A 17,885-nucleotide genomic window follows, 5' to 3' on the forward strand; every position below is an offset into this window, starting at 1 on the left:
TGATTTTGCTGTGTGTTTAAAAATGTTCCTAATATAAGTGTTGAGGGGGAAACCAGACATGTGTCTAGCTGAATTGCAGTAACTGATTTCTTCTCCATCTTAATTGTCATCACCTTAGCTGGAGCTGCTCTTCTTTCTCCCCTAGACATTCATTTATCCATTCAACAAACACTTACTGAGCACCTACTATTTTCAAGCACTATTCTAGGTTTCCAGATCATGGCACAGAATAAGCCAGAGAAAGTCTGTTTTTGTGTAGCTGGTTTTTTTTTTTTTTTTCCCTATAGGAGGAGAAGGACAAACATGAATAATTATGTAATATTGGGAACATTAGATACTATGAAGATGAATAAGGCAAGCTGGGTAAGAAGATAGAGGGTGCTGGCCGTAGGGGTGGGGGTGTTATTTCCCACTGGCTGGTCAGGAGAGGCTTCTTTAGGAAGTAACTAAGATCACAGACCAGAAGCAGCGAGGGAGGGAGTCATGGGGGTGATTGGGGATCCTCCAGGATGTGTGGCTGACACAGGTACACTGGACTGTTGCAAACAGTCTCTCCACTTCCCTGCACTGGTTTCTGCATTTATTTGCCCTGCTCTGCCCCTCGTCTGTTCTCCCACAGAAAACAGAGGAGGGTTAGATTGTTTACAGGGAAGGAGGCTCCTTCTGTTCTGTAGGTTGGGATGGGGACTGTGAGGCTGAGTAGGGCTTGTGGTGGAGTTTGATGGTGGATGGAAGATGGAAGATGGAAGAAGCTGGATCATTTATTTGGCTTCATAGTGAGAAGAACTGAGGGTCCCTGGGTGGGTGTCTAGCAGGTAAATGTGGAGGAGGAGAGTTGTGACAAGGAAGAGTAAAGAGGAGCGAGCAGTGCAGCTAGAAGAGGGATGGGAGATCTGGAGGGTCTTTCAGGAACCAGCATGCTGAAAGCTCAGGGCTGAAGTCCTCACTTGGAAGATGACCCTTTTTGGCAAACCCTACCACCTATAAGCTTCCTAAACTTGGGACTGCCTGGGCCAGGCTTCTGTGTGGAAATCCAAAATTGTGTCCCTTCTGGTGACAGCTGGATTCTGAGATACTGTAGATGATGGGGCTGAAACTACTCATGGGAACCAGGGGAGAACTTGGCTGAAGTCCCTTTTCCCCTCAAACACCAATGATGACTTCCCACTACTTTTAGGATATAGCCCAAACTTGTCACCAGAGCCTATGAAGGCTGACATGGTCTGGCCCTTGTTAGTGTCCCACTTTCCAATCTTGTCAGGCAGCACTCCTCTGCCCCATGCCCCAGCTGAGACCTGAGTTGGGAATCCCTTGGAGAACTGAAAATGAAGAGTGTTTGCTTTAAAAAAATAAATAAATAAATAAATTATTTATAATTGCTTTTGGTTTCACTTGCAAAGGACGAGGAGAAGAGGGGGGAGAAAGAAAAAATTTGCAAAAATGAAAAATCCTAATAAAGAACACTTCCTAGACACACACATTGAGTAAATCAAGTGGATCCATAAATTCCTGAGTCAGATTCTCTCGGATTCCAGAGCAAACTCAATATTCTCTATTAAGTATGGTTTATTATTTGCTTTTACTTTAGACCAAAGGTAAAAGAGGTTGTGTTCATCATATGGCACCTTTGCTGACACCTTATTATCAAGGCTTCTTTCTTGTTTTATTATATTATCTTATTTTATTATATAATTTCTCCAATCTATTCCCCCCCACACACATCCCCTTTCTTATTCCCTTCCTCCTCTGGACCAAAACTAGAGGCAAATGAGGTATTTTGCCTCAGAAGCAACGTTCAGGGAGTAGCCCAAAACCTCAGAAATCAAGACAAACAATATTTTTAAAAGTCAAAATGAACACAGACAAGTCCACACAGGGATCTGGCTCTGCAAGGCACGCCCTAATCCCAGGCCCGCTGGATGTGGTCTTTATTTTAAATCTTGGTGTTCAGTTCATCCTAGATTGTTGCATTAATTTTGAGTTTTTAAAACACTGCATTAGCATAGTACTTATCCTTGGTTACTGAGGCTTTTGGTGCATGCTTACGTTTATGCCCAAGACCCTCTTTCCCCCCAACTCCTGGTCTTGGGAGCTTTCCTGAAGGTAACCACCCTCTTACGCTTCATTTGTATCTTTGTGTTTTTCGTGTTTCTATTTCTGTGAGTGTGCCAAGCTACTGGATCTGCGGACAGTTCTTCACAAGACTGCCCTTGTCTCAGACACCAGCTGCAATTTGGGGTATCCACAGGGTCACCACCACCCCCCGCTGAGAGCCCAACTAGCTACAAACTTGGAGTCCCCACGGATGCCCTCAGGTTTCACAGATCACAGCCACAGGACTTAGGAAAGCACCATACTTACAAGTGCAGTTTTTTTAAAAAAAATTTATTTATTTTGACAGAGAGAGATCACAAGTAGGCAGAGAGGCAGGCAGAGAGAGAGGAGAGGAAGCAGGATCCCTGCCGAGCAGAGAGCCCGATGTGGGGCTCGATCCCAGGACCCCAAGACCATGACCTGAGCCAAAGGCAGAGGCTTAATCCACTGAGTCACCCAGGCGCCCCAAGTGCAGTTTTATTACAGCGAAAAGACAGAAAGTAGAAGACACGCATAGAGGGAAGGAGGGGATTGTTCCAAGTGTGAGGCCTTCCTCAACCTCAGGGATGTGTTAGCTTCCCAGCATCAGAGAGGTGACAGTTTCCAAAGAGTATTGCCAACCAGGGACGCTCCCTCAAGCTCTGGAGTGCAGAGTTTTTACTGGGGTTTCATTACAGACATGTGGTTGATCGAATCATGGGCCATGCGATTGAATTCAGTCCAGCCTTCTTTCCTCCCTAGGCTGATACCAAGTGGCCCAAAGCCCCAGCCTTCTAAACACTTGGTTGGTCTTTGAAGTGAGGCCCTGGGGGCCTGCCATATGTAATAAAGACACTTCTATCACTCCAAAGGTTCAGAGCTTCCTTCCCAAGAACAGGAGACAGACGCCAGCCCAATGCTATTTATTACACATTTACAAAATGTGTAAGGATGTTGGAGTTGTGCATATGTTGTTTTTTTTTTTAAGATTTTATTTTTAAGTAATCTCTACACACAGTGTGGGGCTTGAACTCACAGCCCCAAGATCAGGAGTCAGATGCTCCATCAACTTGGGCATGTGTTTTGGTTTGTTTGTTTGTTTGTTTTTAAATTTTTATCATTGTCATCATTTTTTAAAAGATTTTATTTATTTATTTGACAGACAGAGATCACAAATGGGCAGAGAGGCAGGCAGAGAGAGAGGAAGGGAAGCAGGCTCCCTGCTGAGCAGAGAGCCCAGTGTAGGGCTCGGTCCCAGGATCCTGAGACCATGACCTGAGCCAAAGGCAGAGGCTTTAACCCACTGAGTCACTCAGGCATCCCTGTTTGTTTGTTTTTTAAGATTTTATTTATTGGGGTGCCTGGGTGGCTCAGTGGGTTAAACCTCCGCCTTCCACTCAGGTCATGATCCCAGGGTCCTGGGACCGAGCCCCGCATCGGACTCTCCGCTCAGCAGGGATCCTGCTTCCCCCTCTCTCTCTGCCTGCCTCTCTGCCTACTTGTGATCTCTCTCTCTGTGTGTCAAATAAATAAATGAACTATTTTTAAAAATCTTTTTAAAAAGAGATGTTATTTATTTATTTGACAGAGAGAGAGAAAGCACAAGCAGGGGGAGCTGCAGAAGGAGAGGGAGAAGCAGGCTCCCCACTGAGCAGGGATCTTGATCTGGGGCTTGATTCCTGGCCCCTGGGATCATGATAAGAGCCGAAGGCAGACACTTAACCGACTGAGCCACTCTGGTGTCCCTCCTGTGCATGTTTTTAATGCATATACATATTGGTTATAGGCCCCAAATCACACCTTAATTTTTTTTCCACTCAAGACAGAGCCCTTAAAATCTGTCCATGATTGATATGTATACACCTAATCTCGTGTTTTTAACCGGTGCTCAGTTCCCCATGGAATGGGGGGGGGGGCACCCATCACATCCTACCCTCCACTACCCCAGGGATGGATACAGAAGTTACCTCCTACTCCTCACTTCCATGAGCAGTGCTTTTTATGTCTCCTTAGAATCTGTGTGAGAATTTCTTTGGGATCTGTGGAGATTCAAAATATATCCACAACTTCTCGACACTCTTCTCTTCAAAAGTTGGAACTGAATTCCCCTCTCTTTGAGTGTAGGTTGGACTTACTGACTCACTTCTCATGAACAGAATGTGGCAGAAGTGATATTGTATGTTAGTAAAAGGCACTGCCTCTCTCCCTCCTCTCTTTCTCTCACCCTCTCCTCTCCTCCTGCCCTCCCGCCCTTTCTCTCTCTCACCCTCTCTTGCCCTCCTGCCCTCCCTCCTTCTCTCTGTCTCCCTTCCCCTCTCAGCTCACTTGCTCTGGGGGATGCTAACCGCCATGTTTTGAGGACACTCCTCAGCCCACATGGTGAAGAACCAAGGCCTCCAGCCAACAGCCCCTGGAGTGACCCATCCAGGAAGTAGACCGTCCAGCACCAGTGGGACCTTCAGGTGACTACAGCCCTGGTTGACATCTTGACTAAAATCTAGTGGGAGACCCTAAGCTACAACCACCCAGGTAGCTGCTCCTAGATTCCTGATCCTCAGAAACTGTGTGAGATTTTTTTTTCTTAAGTTTGTTGTGTTAAGCTGATACATTTGGGATGAATTGCTACCTAGCAATGGGTGCTATCCAGCATCTAGACCCAGGAGTGGATCTACTGGGTGATAGCGTGGGCCTACAGTAATCTGAGCAAGAAGGGCCAGGTCACTCTCTTGAGTGGCTTTGTCCTCCGCATTCCATGGGCAGAACCCGAGGATCCCTGGAGTTCAGGTCACTGCTGCTTCTGGACATGACCCAGCTTCCCCAGCTTCCCCAGCAATCTAACCGGTGTGAAATAATACCCTGCGTTGCGTCTTAGACTTGCATGTCTCGAACTGTTGATGATTCTGAGCCTCTCTTCACTTGTCCGCTATCTGGAAACATAGCTCTTAACTTTCAGAAAACACGAAATATTCTAAAACAGTCACTCTAACAGCTACAACTTATCTAGAACAAACACGTCAACAAAGTTTGCATAACGTCGTCTTCTCTAATGGTTCCCATTTTGTAGATGATCATAAGAAACCTGTGGTCACCAGGGAAGTTCAAGCAAATAAACCATCCAGGGGTTAGCTCTACAAGGATGAGCTATTGCCCTCAATATACTCAGCTCAAGCCAGGAACACATCTCACTGTCCCACCAGGTAAAACTGTTATTGTTCTGCTGCTGCTGCTGCTGCTGCTGCTGCTGCTATTTTTTCTCCAAACCTTCAGAGCTGACCAGAATATATATATATATTTTTAATTTTTTCATTAAGTAAACTCCGCCCCGACGTGGGGCTCGAACTCACGACCTTGAGATCAAGAATAGCATGCTCCACGACTGAGCCAGCCAGGCACCCCAGACTATATTTTTCTACTGTTAACTTCATCTTTTCTACAAAGGAGAATGCCCACACCAGCGCTCTGTGTTCTCAAAGGCACTCGCGCACCTTTTTTCTCCTACATGTTCTCATTACGTGCTATTGTGCACATCAGCACATGGCTTTAGGTTTTCTCTCTTTGCTGCTTAACCTGGATTAGATCCTTTGGAGCTTATCATGTTTTATTCTGTTGGGAGCAAAAGGAAAGAGAACATTCCGGGCAGGAGCCGTTCCAGACACATCTGGAAATGGTACAGAAGGAAGGGGCAGGTTCCCTCCGACCTTGGCCCTGAGACCTGTGCATCTCCCTGTGCGGGGCTTATGCAAGTGCGAGAGACTGACCGGTTACCCCGAGGAACACTGAGGTGTACAAAGGAAGTGTATGAACTGTATGAAGGAAGGCTCATGAAGGAAACAAAACCATCCTGTGATCTCACCAGCCAGAGAAAACCAGTGTTGACAGTTTCCTCCATGAGGCAGGATAGCAGAATGGTAAACACAGATCCTTGCAGGAGCCAAATTGCTTGACCCTAAACATAGCTCTACTGTGCACTGAATGTGTGTGAAATGGCAATAAAACAAATAACAAAAAACAACAACAACAAACCCCCCCCCCAAAAAAAACACCCACCACCACCACAACAAAAAAAAACCCAAAACAAAATAAAAAAACCACCCATACACACACAAAAAAACAGTACAATATCAAGGGGTCATTTCAAGGATAACTGAACATAATACCCAACAAAGCTGTGAGTGTGGGCTTGGGTTTCAAAAAAAAAATTGTCGGGAAATCCCTCAACCCAACACTCCTCTGGGCCATAGACAAAGAAGAGTGAAACTGTTCATCTCCACAATTAGGAGTCTGTGGTGAGTTTTAATAGGTTTTTAAAACAATGTGCTTTAAGAAATAAGCCAGGGAGCTGCAGGGCTGTATCATTTACCTCCGCTGATAACAATTAAGAGAGTCATTACTAATTTTCACACTTAGTCATTGTTTTATAACTTATGCAATTGACTAAATGGTGTGTCACAAACTTTATAACCAACTCATGCATTAGGGGAGTCTTTTGTTAAGATTTTATTTTTAACTGTGGTAGAGAACATGGAACATGAAATTTACCATCTTACCCATTTTCCCCCCATCTTATCCATTTTTAAAAAGATTTTATTTATTTATTTGACATAGAGAGAGAAAGGGAGAGAGAGCGAGAGAAGGAATAGAAGCAGGCAGAGGGAGAGGGAGAAGCAGGCTTCCTGCTGATCGGGGAGCCCAATGGAAGGCTGGATCCCAGGATCCTAGGACCATGACCCAAACCAAAGGCAGACACTTAATGACTGAGCCCCTCAGGCTCCCTCATCTTATCCTTTTTTAAGAGTACAGTTCAGTAGTGTTAAGTCCATTCGTATTTTTGTACATTCACATTGTCTCCAGAAATTTTTCATCTTGCAAAACTGAAACGCTGTACCCATTGCACATTATAACTTCCCCATCCCCCCTCCTTGCTCCTCCCCAGAAGCCACTGTTCTATTTTGTCTGAATTTTAACTATTTTAGACACCTCCTCTTAAGAAGTGTCATGCAAGAACTTGTCTTTTTGTGACTGGCTTATCTCATTTCACATAATGTACTTTAAGGTTCATCCATACATAGCATGTGAGAGGATATCCTTTTTTAAGGCTGAATAATGTTCCATTTTATGCATACATCATATTTCGTTTATCCATTCATCCATCAATAGGTTATTTTCACCTTCTGGCTGTTGTCCATATGCTGTTATGAACAGGAAATGTGCAAATATATTTCTCAGATCCTGCTCTCAGTTCTTTCGAATATGTATAACCGTAAGTCCACAAGTGGGATTAGGGGGTCTTTGATTATATAAAAAAGGAAAAGGAGGTATCAAGTTTCATTAGTTCTAAGTGTGTGAGGGGTGTTTTGTTTTGTTTCTATGAGTGTCCCTGGAGTTAGGATGCCTGGGTTCAAATCTCAGCCCTACCTCTTACCTGCTATGTGCCCCTCGACAAGTTACTTCACTTCTCTGCCTTCAGTTTTTCCATCTGCGAATAGGAATATTGACTAGAAACTACAACCTTCAGGCTTTTGTGAAGGTAAGTGATTAGATATGCACAAAATATTTTTTAAATGCTTATAAAAGGAACAGATGATTGATACACGTAACAACCTGGATGGATCTCCAGGGCATTACGATGAGTAGGGAAAACCCCAATTTCAGAGTGGTACCTATTATATGATCCCATTTATATAACATTCTCAAAGTCACAGTGGTTGTCGGGGCCAGAGGGTGGAAGAAGGGTGTGGTCCCTAAGGGAGAGCACGTGAAACTTTTCTTCCTGATGATGCAACAGCTGTGTATCCTGAGGGTGGTGGTGGGTCAGAGAGAGATGTTAAAAATGACGGAATTCAAGTAAGATCTGTCTCCCACTTTCTATTGTTGTAGCAAAGTCAGCGTGCTGGCTCTGACAAAGGACTATGGTTGTGAGAGGTGTGATTGAGGGAAACTGGCTGCGGGTTCTGTGAGAATTCTCTGTACTTCTCCTGAACAACTTCAAAATAAAATGTTATACTAAAAACCGTGTCTGGCACACTGGAAGAGGTCAATGAGCATTAGTCATTATGGTCCTAGATCTCCCTATGTACACCTTTCATCCGGTCTTATTTGCTTTCTTTTCTTTCTTTTCTGGCAACCTCTAAGCTGGACAAAATGAATAGCAAGTTCCCTTGGGGAGGGGAAAAAAATGTTGCCTCCCACTAAATTCTCCCAGACTGAAAGACTTCCCAACCTAAAGTTTATAGTCACAGATATAATTATGATTCATCTGTAAATTTCACACCAGTCATTGTTTTACAACTTATGTAATTATCTAAACAGTATTTCACAAACCTTGAAACTACCCAGGCATGGCAGGTCTTCCATGCTTATAACAGGAAAAAGAATTAACCAAGTGTTCAGAACACCAGGAGACGCCTTACTTTGCTGGGAGCCCAGCCCAAAGGCTAAAGACAAGGGAAAAAGAAGAACCCAACTTTGCACTTGCCGGTTTATGTGCAACGAAACTTTTGAAAATGACCCAAGTAATATATTCTAGCTGAAGAAGCGGTGAAGACAGAACAGAAGGGGGATATGGTCATGATTTATCACTCTATACTTTTTTTAAAAAAATATTTTATTTATTTATTTGATGGAGAGAGACAACCAGGGAGGGAACACAAACAGGGGAGTGGGAGAGGGAGAAGCAGGCTTCCTGCCAAGCAGAGACCCTGACATGGGACTCCATCCCAGGACTCCGGGATCATGACCTGAGCCAAAGGCAGAAGCTTAATGGTTGAGCCACCCAAGTGCCCCTATAGTTTTTAAATAAACATATTTCATTTTTGTAACATGTGAGAATAGTACCTATTCAAAAAATTAAGTAGAAATGATGTTTTGCATACACACACATAGATTCTCATCCAAGTCTCTCTGGTTTTAAAGCTGGCTATTTCTGGAGCACCTGGGTGGCTCAGTGGGTTAAAGCCTCTGCCTTCAGCTCGGGTCATGATCCCAGGGTCCTGGGATTGAACCCCACGTCGGGCTCTCTACTCCGCAGAGAGTCTGCTTCCTCCTCTCTCTCTCCCTGCCTGCCTCTCTGACTACCTGTGATCTCTGTCTGTCAAATAAATAAATAAAATCTTAAAAAAATAAAAACAACAACAAACACTGGCTATTTCTTTTTCTTTTCAGAGAAAGAGAGGGAGGGGAGAGACAAAGGGAGAGGGAGAGTCCTAATAAGCAGTCTCCATGGCCAGTGCAGAGGCTGATGGTGGTGTGTGTGTGTGGGGGGGGGGTACTCAGTCTCATGACCTTGAGATCATGACCTGAGCTGAAATCAAGAGTCTGACGCTTAATGCCTGAGCCACCCAGATGCCCCCAAACCCAGTTATTTCTTATTCTGTGACCTTGGAAAATAATTTTAATGTCACTTGGCCTCAGTTTTTCCTGCTTATAATGAGGATAGCAATAGCAGCAAGGTTTATGGGAATATAAAAAAGTTAATCTGGGGGTGCCTGAGTGGTTCAGTTGACTGAGTGCCCGACTCTTGATTTTGGCTCAGGTCATGATCTCAGGGTGGTGACATTGAGTCCCAGCCCAGGCTTCATGCTCAACGAAGGGTGTGCTTGAAATTCTTGTTCTCCCTCTCCCTCCCCCCCTCCCCACTCATGTGCGCCAGCGTTTGCTCTCTCTCTTTCTCTACCTCAAATAAATAAATCTTTTTAAAAAGTCTCATGGGCGCCTGGGTGGCTCAGTGGGTTAAGCCACTGCCTTCGGCTCAGGTCATGATCTCAGGGTCCTGGGATCGAGTCCCACATCGGGCTCTGCTTGGCAGGGAGCCTGCTTCCCTCTCTCTCTCTCTCTCTCTGCCTGCCTCTCCATCTACTTGTGATCTCTCTCTATCAAATAAATAAATAAAATCTTAAAAAAAAAAATAAAATAAAAAAAAAATAAAAAGTCTTAAGGGCGCCTGGGTGGCTCAGTGGGTTAAAGCCTCTGCCTGCAGCTCAGGTCATGATCTCAGGGTCCTGGGATCGAGTCCCGCATCAGGCTCTCTACTTGGCAGGAAGTCTGCTTCCTCCTCTCTCTCTCTCTGCCTGTCTCTCTGCCTACTTGTGATCTCTGTCTGTCAAATAAATAAATAAAATCTTTAAAAAAAAAAAAGTCTTAAAAAATAAAAAATGCTAATCCATGCAAAGCCCTTAAAACAATTTTACAGAGCATTTGCTCAGCAGACGTTGGTCCATCGTCTTAACATTTCCCCCTGAATAAGTAAAAACAAAAAAGTACTTTCTTTTCACCTTCCGCTGCCATCTTAAAGAACCTGGCCAGTGAAGATTCTACTGAGAAAAAAAAAATTATTACTATTTATAATGAGAAAGTCATATTTCTTCAACCCACTGAGCCACCCAGGCACCCCTCATATTTCTTTATCTCTCTGGGTTTGTTTTTTTTTTTTTTTTTAAGACAGTTTCATGATTTAATCCCAGGAGATTAAGTACAACAACACAAGTAAAACAATGACTGTGATTGCTTGATGTATATGAGCTGTTTATTATATTATTACTATTATTCTTTTTTAAATTTTTTAAAAATTTTTAATTAACTTATAATGTATGATTAGCCCCAAGGGTACAGGTCTGTGAATCACCAGACTTATACATTTCACAGCACTCACCATACCACATACCTTCCCCAATGTCCATAACCCCACCACCCTCTCCATACCTCCCTCCCCATGGCAACCCTCAGTTTGTTTCATGAGATTAAGAGTCTCTTATGGTTTGTCTCCCTTCCAATCCCATCTTGTTTCATTTATTCTTTTCCTACCCCCCCCCCATATTGCATCTCCACTTCCTCATATCAGGGAGGTCTTATGATAGTTCTCTTTCTCCGATTGACTTACTTTGCTCAGCATACTACCTTCTAGTTCCATCCACGTGGTCGCAAATGGCAAGATTTCATTTCTTTTGATGGCTGCATAGTATTCTGTTGTAGATATATACCACATCTTCTTTATCCATTCATCTATTGATGGACATCTAGGTTCTTTCCATAGTTTGGCTATTGTGGACATTGCTGCTATAAACATTCCGGTGCACATGCCCCTTTGGATCACTACATTTGTATCTTTAGGGTAAATACACAGTAGTGCCATTACTGGGTTGTAGGGTAGCTCTATTTTCAACTTTTTGAGGAACCTCCATGCTATTTTCCAGAGTGGTTGCACCAACTTGCATTCCACCAACAGTGTAGGAGGGTTCCCCTTTCTCCACATGCTCGCCAGCATCTGTCATTTCCTGACTTGTTAATTTTAGCCATTCTGACTGGTGTAAGGTCGTATATCATTGTGGTTTTGATTTGTATCTACATGATGCTGAGTGATGTGGAGCACTTTTTCATGTGTCTGTTGGCCATCTGGATGTCTTCTTTGCAGAAATGTCTATTCATGTCTTCTGCCCACTTCTTGATTGGATTATTTGTTCTTTGGGTGTTGAGTTTGATAAGCTCTTTATAGATTTTGGACACTAGCCCTTTATCTGATATGTCATTTGCAAATATCTTCTTCCATTCTGTCAGTTGTCTTTTGTTTTTGTTAACTGTTTCCTTTGCTGTGCAAAAGCCTTTTATTTTGATGAAGTCCCAATGGCTGCCCTTGCTTCCCCTGTCTTTGGCGATGTTCCTAGGAAGTTGCTGCGGCTGAGGTCAAAGAGGTTGTTGCATGTGTTTTCCTCAAGGAATTTGTTGGATTCCTTTCTCACACTGAGGTCCTTCATCCATTTTGAGTCTATTTTTGTGTGTGATGTAAGGAAATGGTCCAGTTTCATTTTTCTACATGTGGCTGTCCAATTTTCCCAACACCATTTGTTGAAGAGACTGTCTTTTTTTCCATTGGACATTCTTTCCTGCTTTGTCGAAGATTAGTTGATCATAGAGTTGAGGGTCTGTTTCTGGGATCTCTATTCTGTTCCATTGATCTATTTGTCTATTTTTGTGCCAGTACCATACTGTCTTGATGATAACAGCTTTGTAATAGAGCTTGAAGTTTGGAATTGTGATGCCACCAACTTTGGCTTTCTTTTTCAACGTTCCTCTGACTATTCGAGGTGTTTTTCTGGTTCCATATAAATTTTAGGATTATTTGTTCCATTTCTTTGAAAAAAATGGATGGGATTTTGATAGGGATTGCATTAAATGTATAGATTGCTTTAGGTAGCATAGACATTTTCACAATATTTGTTCTTCCAATTCATAAACATGGAACGTTTTTCCATTTCTTTGCGTCTTTCTCAATTTCTTTCATGAGTAATAGTTTTCTGAGTATAGATTTTGCCTCTTTGGTTAGGTTTATTCCTAGGTATTTTATGGTTTTGGGTACATTTGTAAATGGGATTGACTCCTTATTATTACTATTAGTCTTATCAAGATCATTATTTGGGTATCTGGGTGCACAGAGGAGATGGTTCTAGAAGACAACCAAGATCACCATGACCCAAGAATAAACAAATGATAGTGATGTCTCCAACTTATTTTTTTAAAAGATTTATTTATTTATTTATTTATTTAAGAGAGAGAGAGAGGTCTCTCACATTGAGGTCCTTCAAGGGGAAGGACTGGGGGTAGGGAGGTATAGAGAGCGTGGAGCCCACCTCACAGCTCAAGCTCATAACCCTGAGGTCATGACTTGAGTGGAAATCAAGAGTCTGATGCTTAGCCAAGGGAGCCCGATTTCTCCAACTTATTAAATCATTACATTGTTGGCCATCCTTGGAGGTTCCAGTGGCTGAGCTCTGAGGCAGGAATACTCAGTCTCTCGCCCAGGGTCTGACCCCAGAGGCCATACTCTTGGCTCTTCCCTTTAAAACCTTAGAGACTCAAGGTCAGGACAGGAGCTCACAAGGGGCAAAGCTCAGGTGGCCACCTCCTTCTGTCGCTACCTGGATTACACCTGCCACTCTGTCCCCTATCTAGCACCAGAACTGGGTGCTGAGGCCCACAGTGACCACTCCGGGGAGCTTGGGGCCCCTTCTCTGTTCCTTACTTCCACAACGGGACTGTCTCCCTGTGTGTGTCTTCGGCTCCACCAGGGGTCAGTGTTGCCCAGTGGTTGGGAGCACACAGTGGGGATGGTGTGGGGACCAGGGCTCAGATCCCAGCTCTGCCACTTACCAACTTGGTCCACAAACGCCTCTCAGCTTCTCTGTGCTTCGCTTTTTTCATCTGTACAGTAGGGGAATCTAACAGTTCCTATTTCAGAGGATGTTGAGATTACGCCAGTTAACATTTGTGAGGAAGGAAGCAAGGTGAGAACTATCTGTACAACCTATAGGGAGGTTTATATGTAGGTTCTCCATAACCATAATGTCAGTGTATAACCATTACTGGTTTTTGTGGCTTGTTTTTCTCTGATCGCTTTGTGTCTTGAGTCTTTCTGCGTCCATGTGTCCTTTTTTCCTTCACTGGGGTCATGAACTCTGCTGCCTCCTAGGGCCAGGCGAGTAATGTAGATGCGGGAAGCTTCTGGGTGTGGGTCAGGAAACCCTGCAGCCTGCCCTCAGGGGGCTGGCCACTCAGAGCCGGCTGCTGATGGATAATGTCCATGGGAATGCAGACACAATGTTGATTTTCAGGAGAAGCTTGAAATCTCCTGGTCCATCAATGCTGGTGGCCAATTAAAAAAAAAAAAAAAAATGGGGATGCCTGGGTGGCTCAGTCAGTTAAGCCGCTGCCTTGGGCTCAGGTCATTATCCCAGGGTCCTGGGATCAAGTCCCGCATCAGGCTCCTTGCTCTGTGGGGAGCCTGCTTCTCTCTCTGTCTCTGACCTCTCTCTCTCTCTCTCTGACAAATAAATAAATAAATAAAATATTAAAAAAAAAAATGCCCAGGGGTGATTGGGTGGTTCAGTGGGTTAAGTGTCTGCCTTTGGCTCAGGTCATGATCTCAGGGTCCTGGGATAGAGTCCTACATCCGGCTCCCTACCCACGCGGGAGCCTGCTTCCCCGTCTGGCTCTGCCCTTCACTCCCCTGCTCCAGCTATCTCTTTTTTTTTTTTTTTAATTTTATTTATTTATTTGACAGAGAGAGATCACAAGTAGGCAGAGAGAGAGAGAGGAGGAAGCAGACTTCCTGCCAAGTAGAGAGCCTGATGCGGGACTCGATCCCAGGACCCTGAGATCATGACCTGAGCCAAAGGCAGCGGCCTAACCCACTGAGCCACCCAGGCGCCCCCAGCTATCTCTTTCTCAAATAAGTAAATAAAATCTTTTTTTAAAAAAATGCCCAGAATCCAGAGCCCAGAATAAACTCACCCATATGTGGTCCACTAATCTTAGACAGGGTGCCAAGAATAGACAAGGAGGAAAGGACAGCCTTTCTAACCAATGGTGTGGGGGAAAATTGGATATCCACATGCAAAGGAATGAAACTGGATCCCTATCTTACATGCCACACAAAAATAAATTCAAAATGGATTAAAGAGAGCCAACTGGGTGGCTCAGGTGGTCAAGCGTCTGCCTTTGGCTCGGGTCATGATCTCAGGACACTGGGACCAAGTCTGGAGTTGAGCTCCCTGCTCAGAGGGGAGTCTGCTTCTCCCTCTCCCTCTGATCCTCCTCTCTGCTTGTCTCTCTCTCTCTCTGTCTCAAATAAATAAATAAAATCTTTTAAAAATGGGTTAAAGATTTAAACAGAAGACCTGAAACTGTCCAACTCCTGGAAGAAAAAAGGGTGGAAAGAATCTTCATGATATTGATCTTGGTAATGATTTCTTGAATATGATACCAAAACACAGGCAACACAAGCCAAAAATAGACAGGTGGAGTCATATCAAACTGAAACATTTCTGCCCAGCAAAGGGAATATCCCCAGTGACAGGTAACCTATGGAGTTTGAGCAAACACTGGCAGACCATACAACTGATAAGGGGTTAATACCCAAACTATATGAGAAACTCCTTCAATTCAATAACAACAAAAAAAAAAAAATACAAAAAGCAAAAACAAAACAGAATAAAAACCCCAAATAACCTAATTTTTAAATGGGCAAAGGTAGGGGTACCTGGATGGCTCAGTTGGTTAAGGGTCTGCCTGCGGCTCCGGTCATGATCCTGGGGTCCTGGGATCTAGTCCTGCATCGGGTTCCCTGTTCAGCAAAGAGTCTTCTTCTCTCTCTCTCTACAGGTCTCCTTGCTTATGTTCTCTCTCTCTCTCTCTCTCTGTAAAATAAGTATATAAATAAAATATTTTTAAAAAGGACACGAGAACATTATACAAGATGATTATTGTAAAAATGCTCTGAAAAACAAAATGCCCTTAAAATTCTCCAGCAAAAATGGGCAAAGGACAGGAATAGACATTTCTCCAAAGGAGACATAGAAATGACAACCAGGTATATGAAACAATGATCAACATCACTAATCATCAGGGAAATGGAGATCAAAACCACAGGGAGGGGGCACCTGGATCGCTCAGGGGGTTAAGCCTCTGCCTTTGGCTCAGGTCACGATCCCAGCATCCTGGGATCAAGCCCTGCATGGGGCTCTCTGCTCTCTCTCTCTCTCTCTGCCCGCCTCTCTGTCTACTTGTGATCTCTTTCTCTGTCAGATAAATAAATAAAATCTTTAAACACACACACACAGGGAGATATCACTTCACAATTGTTAGGATGGAAGTTATTAAAGCAAAGACAACAAAAACAGAGATGAGAAGGGTTGGTGAGGATGTGGAGATATTGGAACACCTGTTCACTCTTGATGGGAACACGAATGGTGTTACTGCTGCGGGATACAGTGTGGTGGTTTCTCAAAAAATTAAAAATAGAATTGTACTGTATAGCCATATGATCAGCAATCTCACTCTGGTTATTTATTCAAGGGAAGTGAAATCAGAGTCTCCAAGAGACATTTATTTGTGTGTGGAAACAACCCAAGTGTCCACCAACAGATGAATGGATTAGAAAAATAGAGCACATCCACACAACAGAATATTATTCTGCTTTAAAAAAGGAAATCCTGACATATGTCACAACATGGATGGACCTGAGGGATGTTGTACTAAGTGAAATAAGCCAGTCCCAGAAATACTGCACAATTACACTTATATGGGATAGCTAACCACCAACACACACTTGAACAAGACTTTTTGTTTAAGAATGGATTTCGTATGTTTCTAATAGGAAATAAATTGGCAGCTGAGTTCGCTAAGCTAGGGTGTGAAGTCAAGATTCAGTTTTTGATTGAGTTCTATGTACTGTATTTTCTCACTTGGTGAGTTTCTGATGACCAAGATGAGTGCCATAAGGGTCCTCCAAGATGTTAGTGAGGTTTTTTTTTTTTTTTTAAGACTTTATTTATTTGAGAGAAAGAGAGTGAGCAAGAGAGAGAGAGAGAGAGCTCTTGCAAGCATGGGGGAGGGGCAGAAGAAGTGGGAGAAGCAGTTTCCCTGCAGATCAGGGAGTCTTACACAGAACCCAGCATGCTGGGATCAGGACTTGAGCACAAGGCAGATGCTTAACTGACTGAGCCACCCAGGCACCCCCTGAAATTGTTTGTCTCCATTTTGATCTACATAGAAACCTCCTATCTTTGGGTTAGCATCACATTTTGTGAAACACTGTTTCAGATATTTGCAAAGTAATATTAATATTAACAAGAGTGAATACTTACGAAGTACTTCCCATGTGTGCCAGGCTCAGGACTATCTGCTTTATAGGTATGAACTGAATGAAGTTTCTCAGTATTCTGTGAGATAAGTAATATGTTTGTCCCCATTTCACAGATAAAAAAGAGAGGCTCAGAGAGACTTGGTAATGTCCCCAAGGCCATTCGGCTAGTGAATGCAGAGCCAGGATTTGAACCCTGACAGCCTGGGCTCCAGAGTCTGTCTCTTAATCAGTGTAAAATCAGTTTGGAAGTTGTTTCTGTTACTGTAAATCAGTTGTTAGTAAGGGCATTAATTCCTCCCTCCCAGAGGGCATTTGTTCACTCAGTGAATATTTATTGACTACCTACCATGTTCCAGGCATTCATTTCTCTTGGCCCTGGCCATACAATAGCAAACTTGGCTGGGAAGTTTTGTTCTCATGGAGGAGCTTATGTTCCAGTGGAGGAGACAGACACCAGGAACAAATGAATCACTAAAGCGTCATGTGATTTTATGGTGGATAAAATAATGCCCACCAGCAAAGATGTCTTGTGAATATATGAGCTTACTTGGGGACTTTGCAGATGTAATTAAAGATCTTGAGATGGGGTGATTAACCCAGATTACACAAAGGCTCTTCTTTTTTTTTTTTTTTTTTAAGATTTTATTTGTTTGACAGACAGAGGTCACCAGTAGGCAGAGAGAGAGGAGGAAGCAGGCTCCCTGCCGAGCAGAGAGCCCGATGCGGGGCTCAATCCCAGGACCCTGGGATCATGACCTGAGCCGAAGGCAGAGGCTTTAACCCACTGAGCCAACCAGGCACCCCCACAAAGGCTCTTCTAAGAGACAGGCAAGGGCATCAGAGTTAGACAAGGCAATGTGACAGTGGAAGCAGAGGTCAGAGTGATGCATTGCTAGCTCTGAGTATGGAGGAAGGGACCACCAGCCAAGGAACGCAGGTGCCTCTAGAAGCTACAAAAAGCAAGGAAGTGGGTTCTCCCCTAGAGCCTCCAGAAGAAATCAGTCCAATGAGATTGCCTTATGACTTCTGGCCTTCTGAAATATAAGAGATTAAATCTGGGTTGTGTTGAGCCACTAAATTTGTGATATTTTCTTACAGCAGCAATATGAAATTGATATAGATTTATAAAACCAAAAATAAGTTTTATACTGATAATTAGGGTATATATACTGATAGTAAG

Source organism: Mustela lutreola, chromosome 16 (assembly GCF_030435805.1).
Source record: "Mustela lutreola isolate mMusLut2 chromosome 16, mMusLut2.pri, whole genome shotgun sequence".
Classification (NCBI taxonomy): Eukaryota; Metazoa; Chordata; class Mammalia; order Carnivora; family Mustelidae; genus Mustela; species Mustela lutreola.